General features: G+C 34.7%; 2 non-coding genes across 2 annotated transcripts; both read left to right on the top strand.

The window, feature by feature from the left end:
- Positions 1-5,490: 5,490 nt before the first annotated feature.
- TRNAN-AUU (transfer RNA asparagine (anticodon AUU)) lies at positions 5,491-5,564 on the top strand. The gene has a single exon. It is a non-coding gene; the product is annotated as a tRNA-Asn (tRNA).
- A 2,258-nt stretch (positions 5,565-7,822) lies between these two features.
- Positions 7,823-7,896, top strand: TRNAN-AUU (transfer RNA asparagine (anticodon AUU)). Its single transcript has one exon. It is a non-coding gene; the product is annotated as a tRNA-Asn (tRNA).
- The last annotated feature ends 2,341 nt before the right edge of the window (positions 7,897-10,237 follow it).

The raw sequence follows: 10,237 nt of genomic DNA, 5'->3' as shown, positions 1-10,237 counted from the left end.
AAAGCCAAGTCTCTGATTAACACCTTTGAAAGGATGGTTTTTCACCTATTACTAAATTAAACTTGCTTCATTGGAAAGGCAGCAAGATGCATCCTCATTTCAATGTCTACTGAAATAATACAGGTTGACACCAGGAAACATTAACGCCACTGCATCCTTGCTGCTTTCTCATGTGGAAGTCTGTTTAATGTGAAAACAAGGTGATATCTAATTAGCACACAGGTAAGGAATTAAGAAAATCTTTATTTAAGGGTGAAGATGTTTCTCACAAAATCGTTGCCCCAATGCATCATTGAAATTCAAGCTGGAAAGATGATTTTAATATATCACTTGTACATTTTGTATTGCTCTTCTGGTGACAATGTAGTTTGTTTTTGTCAATTACCATTTTAATAATAGGGTAAAGAAAATTAAGAGGATTTTTGAAAGAAAACAATACTGTCAATATACTATTAAAACAAATTAAAATGGTAAAAGTTATTGTACTTTAAGGAAAAATAAAAGAGCCAAAATATCAATCCCAGTTTTGGATTACTTTAATTAACAAACAAAAAAATGCATATAGCAGAGGATAGTTTCAATCTGCCTACCTCTGGGTTATGGGCCCAGCATGCTTCCATTGCTGTACTCTTCTGCACATGTAAGTGCAAGAGATCCTGAAGCACTCACTCATCATGGGAAAGTACCAATGTGTTTCTTCGTTGGTTGATAGAAGAAACATCTTACAAAAACTCTCCAGATTATTGATTTTTTTAAGTTTTTCTAGGAAACGTTTTAGATGAATGCTTATTAGCATTTGTCAGTATGTACTTTTGCAAAGTGTCTCTGTGGCGCAATCAGTTAGCGTGTACGGCTATTAACCAAAAGGTTGGTGGTTCAATCCCACCCAGGGACGTAATTGACCTTGTTATCAGATTTTGGTGATCTTTAAGTAGACAAGTCAAATTTCATACCCCCTGTTATGGTGTAGGGTACCTGGCCTTCTCTGATGTAATCAGAGTTAGATTTGATTCAGTGATTTTATAAAAACATCTAGGAAGCACAATTTAGCAGTGGGTTGCAGAGAAAAAGAAATATGCTGGCAAAAAAAATCAAATTGCGTGATTAAACAGCTCTTCATTTTCTGGCTTTATTTTTATGCTAACAAATTTGTTCTCTGAAAAGTGTCCACAAAGCCAAGTCTCTGATTAACACCTTTGTAGGGATGGTTTTTCACCTATTACTAAATTAAACTTGCTTCATTGGAAAGGCAGCAAGATGTATCCTCATTTCAATGTCTACTGAAATTATACAGGTTGACACCAGGAAACATTAACGCCACTGCATCCTTGCTGCTTTCTCATGTGGAAGTCTGTTTAATGTGAAAACAAGGTGATATCTAATTAGCACACAGGTAAGGAATTAAGAAAATCTTTATTTAAGGGTGAAGATGTTTCTCACAAAATTGTTGACCCAATGCATCATTGAAATTCAAGCTGGAAAGATGATTTTAATATATCACTTGTACATTTTGTATTGCTCTTCTGGTGACAATGTAGTTTGTTTTTGTCAATTACCATTTTAATAATAGGGTAAAGAAAATGAAGTGGATTTTTGAAAGAAAACAATACTGTCAATATACTATTAAAACAAATTAAAATGGTAAAAGTTATTGTACTTTAAGTAAAAATAAAAGAGACACAATATCAATCCCAGTTTTGGATTACTTTAATTAACAAAAAAAATGCATATAGCAGAGGATAGTTTCAATCTGCCTACCTCTGGGTTATGGGCCCAGCATGCTTCCATTGCAGTACTCTGCTGCACATGTAAGTGCAAGAGATCCTGAAGCACTCACTCATCATGGGAAAGTACCAATGTGTTTCTTCGTTGGTTGATGGAAGAAACATCTTACAAAAACTCTCCAGATTATTGACTTTTTAAAGTTTTTCTAGGAAACGTTTTAGATGAATGCTTATTAGCCTTTGTCAGTATGGACTTTTGCAAAGTGTCTCTGTGGCGCAATCGGTTAGTGTATTTGGCTATTAACCAAAAGGTTGGTGGTTCAATCCCACCCAGGGATGTAATTAACCTTGTGATCAGATTTTGGTGATATTTAAGGAGACAAGTCAAAATTTCAAACCTCCTCTTATGGTGTAGGGTACATGGCCTTCTCTGATGTAATCAGAGTTAGATTTGATTCAGTGATTTTATAAAAAACAGCTAGGAAGCACAATTTAGCAGTGGGTTGCAGAGAAATAAAATATGCTGGCAGAAAAATCCAATCGAGTGATTAAACAGCTCTTCATTTTCTGGCTTTATTTTTATGCTAACAAATTTGTTCTCTGAAAAGTGTCCACAAAGCCAAGTCTCTGATTAACACCTTTGTAAGGATGGTTTTTCACCTATTACTAAATTAAACTTGATTCATTGGAAAGGCAGCAAGATGCATCCTCATTTCAATGTCTACTGAAATAATACAAGTTGACACCAGGAAACATTAACGCCACTGCATCCTTGCTGCTTTCTCATGTGGAAGTCTGTTTAATGTGAAAACAAGGTGATATCTAATTAGCACACAGGTAAGGAATTAAGAAAATCTTTATTTAAGGGTGAAGATGTTTCTCACAAAATTGTTGACCCAATGCAACATTGAAATTCAAGCTGGAAAGATGATTTTAATATATCACTTGTACATTTTGTATTGCTCTTCTGGTGACAATGTAGTTTGTTTTTGTCAATTACCATTTTAATAATAGGGTAAAGAAAATGAAGTGGATTTTTGAAAGAAAACAATACTGTCAATATACTATTAAAACAAATTAAAATGGTAAACGTTATTGTACTTTAAGTAAAAATAAAAGAGACAAAATATCAATCCCAGTTTTGGATTACTTTAACAAAAAAAAATGCATATAGCAGAGGATAGTTTCAATCTGCCTACCTCTCGGTTATGAGCCCAGCATGCTTCCATTGCAGTACTCTGCTGCACATGTAAGTTCAAGAGATCCTGAAGCACTCACTCATCATGGGAAAGTACCAATGTGTTTCTTCGTTGGTTGATGGAAGAAACATCTTACAAAAACTCTCCAGATTATTGACTTTTTAAAGTTTTTCTAGGAAACGTTTTAGATGAATGCTTATTAGCCTTTGTCAGTATGGACTTTTGCAAAGTGTCTCTGTGGTGCAATCAGTTAGCGTGTACGGCTATTAACCAAAAGGTTGGTGGTTCAATCCCACCCAGGGACCTAATTGACCTTGTTATCAGATTTTGGTGATCTTTAAGTAGACAAGTCAAATTTCATACCCCCTGTTATGGTGTAGGGTACCTGGCCTTCTCTGATGTAATCAGAGTTAGATTTGATTCAGTGATTTTATAAAAACAGCTAGGAAGCACAATTTAGCAGTGGGTTGCAGAAAAAAAAAATATGCTGGCAGAAAAATCCAATTGAGTGATTAAACAGCTCTTTATTTTCTGGCTTTATTTTTTTGCTAACAAATTTGTTCTCTGAAAAGTGTCCACAAAGCCAAGTCTCTGATTAACACCTTTGTAAGGATGGTTTTTCACCTATTACTAAATTAAACTTGCTTCATTGGAAAGGCAGCAAGATGCATCCTCATTTCAATGTCTACTGAAATAATACAGGTTGACACCAGGAAACATTAACGCCACTGCATCCTTGCTGCTTTCTCATGTGGAAGTCTGTTTAATGTGAAAACAAGGTGATATCTAATTAGCACACAGGTAAGGAATTAAGAAAATCTTTATTTAAGGGTGAAGATGTTTCTCACAAAATCGTTGCCCCAATGCATCATTGAAATTCAAGCTGGAAAGATGATTTTAATATATCACTTGTACATTTTGTATTGCTCTTCTGGTGACAATGTAGTTTGTTTTTGTCAATTACCATTTTAATAATAGGGTAAAGAAAATTAAGTGGATTTTTGAAAGAAAACAATACTGTCAATATACTATTAAAACAAATTAAAATGGTAAAAGTTATTGTACTTTAAGTAAAAATAAAAGAGCCAAAATATCAATCCCAGTTTTGGATTACTTTAATTAACAAACAAAAAAATGCATATAGCAGAGGATAGTTTCAATCTGCCTACCTCTGGGTTATGGGCCCAGCATGCTTCCATTGCTGTACTCTTCTGCACATGTAAGTGCAAGAGATCCTGAAGCACTCACTCATCATGGGAAAGTACCAATGTGTTTCTTCGTTGGTTGATAGAAGAAACATCTTACAAAAACTCTCCAGATTATTGATTTTTTTAAGTTTTTCTAGGAAACGTTTTAGATGAATGCTTATTAGCATTTGTCAGTATGTACTTTTGCAAAGTGTCTCTGTGGCGCAATCAGTTAGCGTGTACGGCTATTAACCAAAAGGTTGGTGGTTCAATCCCACCCAGGGACGTAATAGACCTTGTTATCAGATTTTGGTGATCTTTAAGTAGACAAGTCAAATTTCATACCCCCTGTTATGGTGTAGGGTACCTGGCCTTCTCTGATGTAATCAGAGTTAGATTTGATTCAGTGATTTTATAAAAACATCTAGGAAGCACAATTTAGCAGTGGGTTGCAGAGAAAAAGAAATATGCTGGCAAAAAAATCAAATTGCGTGATTAAACAGCTCTTCATTTTCTGGCTTTATTTTTATGCTAACAAATTTGTTCTCTGAAAAGTGTCCACAAAGCCAAGTCTCTGATTAACACCTTTGTAGGGATGGTTTTTCACCTATTACTAAATTAAACTTGCTTCATTGGAAAGGCAGCAAGATGTATCCTCATTTCAATGTCTACTGAAATAATACAGGTTGACACCAGGAAACATTAACGCCACTGCATCCTTGCTGCTTTCTCATGTGGAAGTCTGTTTAATGTGAAAACAAGGTGATATCTAATTAGCACACAGGTAAGGAATTAAGAAAATCTTTATTTAAGGGTGAAGATGTTTCTCACAAAATTGTTGACCCAATGCATCATTGAAATTCAAGCTGGAAAGATGATTTTAATATATCACTTGTACATTTTGTATTGCTCTTCTGGTGACAATGTAGTTTGTTTTTGTCAATTACCATTTTAATAATAGGGTAAAGAAAATGAAGTGGATTTTTGAAAGAAAACAATACTGTCAATATACTATTAAAACAAATTAAAATGGTAAAAGTTATTGTACTTTAAGTAAAAATAAAAGAGACACAATATCAATCCCAGTTTTGGATTACTTTAATTAACAAAAAAAATGCATATAGCAGAGGATAGTTTCAATCTGCCTACCTCTGGGTTATGGGCCCAGCATGCTTCCATTGCAGTACTCTGCTGCACATGTAAGTGCAAGAGATCCTGAAGCACTCACTCATCATGGGAAAGTACCAATGTGTTTCTTCGTTGGTTGATGGAAGAAACATCTTACAAAAACTCTCCAGATTATTGACTTTTTAAAGTTTTTCTAGGAAACGTTTTAGATGAATGCTTATTAGCCTTTGTCAGTATGGACTTTTGCAAAGTGTCTCTGTGGCGCAATCGGTTAGTGTGTTTGGCTATTAACCAAAAGGTTGGTGGTTCAATCCCACCCAGGGATGTAATTAACCTTGTGATCAGATTTTGGTGATATTTAAGGAGACAAGTCAAAATTTCAAACCTCCTCTTATGGTGTAGGGTACATGGCCTTCTCTGATGTAATCAGAGTTAGATTTGATTCAGTGATTTTATAAAAAACAGCTAGGAAGCACAATTTAGCAGTGGGTTGCAGAGAAATAAAATATGCTGGCAGAAAAATCCAATCGAGTGATTAAACAGCTCTTCATTTTCTGGCTTTATTTTTATGCTAACAAATTTGTTCTCTGAAAAGTGTCCACAAAGCCAAGTCTCTGATTAACACCTTTGTAAGGATGGTTTTTCACCTATTACTAAATTAAACTTGATTCATTGGAAAGGCAGCAAGATGCATCCTCATTTCAATGTCTACTGAAATAATACAAGTTGACACCAGGAAACATTAACGCCACTGCATCCTTGCTGCTTTCTCATGTGGAAGTCTGTTTAATGTGAAAACAAGGTGATATCTAATTAGCACACAGGTAAGGAATTAAGAAAATCTTTATTTAAGGGTGAAGATGTTTCTCACAAAATTGTTGACCCAATGCAACATTGAAATTCAAGCTGGAAAGATGATTTTAATATATCACTTGTACATTTTGTATTGCTCTTCTGGTGACAATGTAGTTTGTTTTTGTCAATTACCATTTTAATAATAGGGTAAAGAAAATGAAGTGGATTTTTGAAAGAAAACAATACTGTCAATATACTATTAAAACAAATTAAAATGGTAAACGTTATTGTACTTTAAGTAAAAATAAAAGAGACAAAATATCAATCCCAGTTTTGGATTACTTTAACAAAAAAAAATGCATATAGCAGAGGATAGTTTCAATCTGCCTACCTCTCGGTTATGAGCCCAGCATGCTTCCATTGCAGTACTCTGCTGCACATGTAAGTTCAAGAGATCCTGAAGCACTCACTCATCATGGGAAAGTACCAATGTGTTTCTTCGTTGGTTGATGGAAGAAACATCTTACAAAAACTCTCCAGATTATTGACTTTTTAAAGTTTTTCTAGGAAACGTTTTAGATGAATGCTTATTAGCCTTTGTCAGTATGGACTTTTGCAAAGTGTCTCTGTGGTGCAATCAGTTAGCGTGTACGGCTATTAACCAAAAGGTTGGTGGTTCAATCCCACCCAGGGACCTAATTGACCTTGTTATCAGATTTTGGTGATCTTTAAGTAGACAAGTCAAATTTCATACCCCCTGTTATGGTGTAGGGTACCTGGCCTTCTCTGATGTAATCAGAGTTAGATTTGATTCAGTGATTTTATAAAAACATCTAGGAAGCACAATTTAGCAGTGGGTTGCAGAGAAAAAGAAATATGCTGGCAAAAAAATCAAATTGCGTGATTAAACAGCTCTTCATTTTCTGGCTTTATTTTTATGCTAACAAATTTGTTCTCTGAAAAGTGTCCACAAAGCCAAGTCTCTGATTAACACCTTTGTAGGGATGGTTTTTCACCTATTACTAAATTAAACTTGCTTCATTGGAAAGGCAGCAAGATGTATCCTCATTTCAATGTCTACTGAAATAATACAGGTTGACACCAGGAAACATTAACGCCACTGCATCCTTGCTGCTTTCTCATGTGGAAGTCTGTTTAATGTGAAAACAAGGTGATATCTAATTAGCACACAGGTAAGGAATTAAGAAAATCTTTATTTAAGGGTGAAGATGTTTCTCACAAAATTGTTGACCCAATGCATCATTGAAATTCAAGCTGGAAAGATGATTTTAATATATCACTTGTACATTTTGTATTGCTCTTCTGGTGACAATGTAGTTTGTTTTTGTCAATTACCATTTTAATAATAGGGTAAAGAAAATGAAGTGGATTTTTGAAAGAAAACAATACTGTCAATATACTATTAAAACAAATTAAAATGGTAAAAGTTATTGTACTTTAAGTAAAAATAAAAGAGACACAATATCAATCCCAGTTTTGGATTACTTTAATTAACAAAAAAAATGCATATAGCAGAGGATAGTTTCAATCTGCCTACCTCTGGGTTATGGGCCCAGCATGCTTCCATTGCAGTACTCTGCTGCACATGTAAGTGCAAGAGATCCTGAAGCACTCACTCATCATGGGAAAGTACCAATGTGTTTCTTCGTTGGTTGATGGAAGAAACATCTTACAAAAACTCTCCAGATTATTGACTTTTTAAAGTTTTTCTAGGAAACGTTTTAGATGAATGCTTATTAGCCTTTGTCAGTATGGACTTTTGCAAAGTGTCTCTGTGGCGCAATCGGTTAGTGTGTTTGGCTATTAACCAAAAGGTTGGTGGTTCAATCCCACCCAGGGATGTAATTAACCTTGTGATCAGATTTTGGTGATATTTAAGGAGACAAGTCAAAATTTCAAACCTCCTCTTATGGTGTAGGGTACATGGCCTTCTCTGATGTAATCAGAGTTAGATTTGATTCAGTGATTTTATAAAAAACAGCTAGGAAGCACAATTTAGCAGTGGGTTGCAGAGAAAAAAAATATGCTGGCAGAAAAATCCAATCGAGTGATTAAACAGCTCTTCATTTTCTGGCTTTATTTTTATGCTAACAAATTTGTTCTCTGAAAAGTGTCCACAAAGCCAAGTCTCTGATTAACACCTTTGTAAGGATGGTTTTTCACCTATTACTAAATTAAACTTGCTTCATTGGAAAGGCAGCAAGATGCATCCTCATTTCAATGTCTACTGAAATAATACAAGTTGACACCAGGAAACATTAACGCCACTGCATCCTTGCTGCTTTCTCATGTGGAAGTCTGTTTAATGTGAAAACAAGGTGATATCTAATTAGCACACAGGTAAGGAATTAAGAAAATCTTTATTTAAGGGTGAAGATGTTTCTCACAAAATTGTTGACCCAATGCAACATTGAAATTCAAGCTGGAAAGATGATTTTAATATATCACTTGTACATTTTGTATTGCTCTTCTGGTGACAATGTAGTTTGTTTTTGTCAATTACCATTTTAATAATAGGGTAAAGAAAATGAAGTGGATTTTTGAAAGAAAACAATACTGTCAATATACTATTAAAACAAATTAAAATGGTAAACGTTATTGTACTTTAAGTAAAAATAAAAGAGACAAAATATCAATCCCAGTTTTGGATTACTTTAACAAAAAAAAAATGCATATAGCAGAGGATAGTTTCAATCTGCCTACCTCTCGGTTATGAGCCCAGCATGCTTCCATTGCAGTACTCTGCTGCACATGTAAGTTCAAGAGATCCTGAAGCACTCACTCATCATGGGAAAGTACCAATGTGTTTCTTCGTTGGTTGATGGAAGAAACATCTTACAAAAACTCTCCAGATTATTGACTTTTTAAAGTTTTTCTAGGAAACGTTTTAGATGAATGCTTATTAGCCTTTGTCAGTATGGACTTTTGCAAAGTGTCTCTGTGGCGCAATCAGTTAGTATGTACGGCTATTAACCAAAAGGTTGGTGGTTCAATCCCACCCAGGGACCTAATTTACCTTGTTATTAGATTTTGGTGATCTTTAAGTAGACAAGTCAAAATTTCAAACCCCCTGTTATGGTGTAGGGTACCTGGCCTTCTCTGATGTAATCAGAGTTAGATTTGATTCAGTGATTTTATAAAAACAGCTAGGAAGCACAATTTAGCAGTGGGTTGCAGAGAAAAAAAATATGCTGGCAGAAAAATCCAATTGCGTGATTAAACAGCTCTTTATTTTCTGGCTTTATTTTTATGCTAACAAATTTGTTCTCTGAAAAGTGTCCACAAAGCCAAGTCTCTGATTAACACCTTTGTAAGGATGGTTTTTCACCTATTACTAAATTAAACTTGCTTCATTGGAAAGGCAGCAAGATGCATCCTCATTTCAATGTCTACTGAAATAATACAGGTTGACACCAGGAAACATTAACGCCACTGCATCCTTGCTGCTTTCTCATGTGGAAGTCTGTTAAATGTGAAAACAAGGTGATATCTAATTAGCACACAGGTAAGGAATTAAGAAAATCTTTATTTAAGGGTGAAGATGTTTCTCACAAAATCGTTGCCCCAATGCATCATTGAAATTCAAGCTGGAAAGATGATTTTAATATATCACTTGTACATTTTGTTTTGCTCTTCTGGTGACAATGTAGTTTGTTTTTGTCAATTACCATTTTAATAATAGGGTAAAGAAAATGAAGTGGATTTTTGAAAGAAAACAATACTGTCAATATACTATTAAAACAAATTAAAATGGTAAAAGTTATTGTACTTTAAGTAAAAATAAAAGAGCCAAAATATCAATCCCAGTTTTGGATTACTTTAATTAACAAACAAAAAAATGCATATAGCAGAGGATAGTTTCAATCTGCCTACCTCTGGGTTATGGGCCCAGCATGCTTCCATTGCTGTACTCTGCTGCACATGTAAGTGCAAGAGATCCTGAAGCACTCACTCATCATGGGAAAGTACCAATGTGTTTCTTCGTTGGTTGATAGAAGAAACATCTTACAAAAACTCTCCAGATTATTGACTTTTTTAAGTTTTTCTAGGAAACGTTTTAGATGAATGCTTATTAGCATTTGTCAGTATGTACTTTTTGCAAAGTGTCTCTGTGGCGCAATCAGTTAGTGTGTACGGCTATTGACCAAAAGGTTGGTGGTTCAATCCCACCCAGGGACGTAAT

Source organism: Pseudophryne corroboree, unplaced genomic scaffold (genome assembly GCF_028390025.1).
Source record: "Pseudophryne corroboree isolate aPseCor3 unplaced genomic scaffold, aPseCor3.hap2 scaffold_818, whole genome shotgun sequence".
Lineage (NCBI taxonomy): Eukaryota > Metazoa > Chordata > Amphibia > Anura > Myobatrachidae > Pseudophryne > Pseudophryne corroboree.
The sequence above is the reverse complement of the archived record's forward strand: the minus strand, read 5'-3'. Positions and strand labels throughout refer to the sequence as shown.